Source organism: Rattus norvegicus, chromosome 9 (genome assembly GCF_021556685.1).
Source record: "Rattus norvegicus strain SHRSP/BbbUtx chromosome 9, alternate assembly SHRSP_T2T, whole genome shotgun sequence".
Lineage (NCBI taxonomy): Eukaryota > Metazoa > Chordata > Mammalia > Rodentia > Muridae > Rattus > Rattus norvegicus.
Window position 1 is genome coordinate 20,363,473 of NC_141542.1, and position 606 is coordinate 20,364,078.

Consider the following 606-nt stretch of genomic DNA (forward strand, 5'->3'; position numbering starts at 1 on the left):
CGGCTGCCGGCACCTGCGGAAGGAAAACTCGCCCAGGCACACGCGCTGCTGCCAGCGCCAAATATAACGTGCGCGCCCCGTCCCCTCATTTCAGGCGCTCACCCACCAGCTGCGCGTGCCCTGAGGCCGGGCTCGGGCGCGGTCGAGCGGCGGGGTGGGAAGGACACGTGTGCCCACTCCGCGGTTCAGGCAACATCTGGAGGCGGGGCATGGCGAGGCGTGTGGTGTGGAGCTCCGGGCTCCGCCCAGGCTCTTCAGTCCCCCCTCAGGGCTCTGCGGAGGCCCAGGGCTGCTTTTGTGGTCCCCAGGACCACCGTGACCTACCCGTGGCCATTGCCTCCGGAGCTTCGCGCTGCCCCAGGCTCCTGGCTTGGACATTGTGATTGTGGTTGCCACTCTCCTTGGCTGGCTCAGCAGGGCGCAAGCCACCACCACCTTTCCTCACCTGAAGGCATCTTGGATGGGGCTGAGAGCCCACATCCAGCAGGGGAGCCTCAGGGCACGGGGCCATGGTCTTGTGTCTGCACCTTGTTGCCAGCCCCTCACACATATGGCAGCATCACACATATGGCTCCTTCTACCAACCGCCACTAATTACCATTTGGA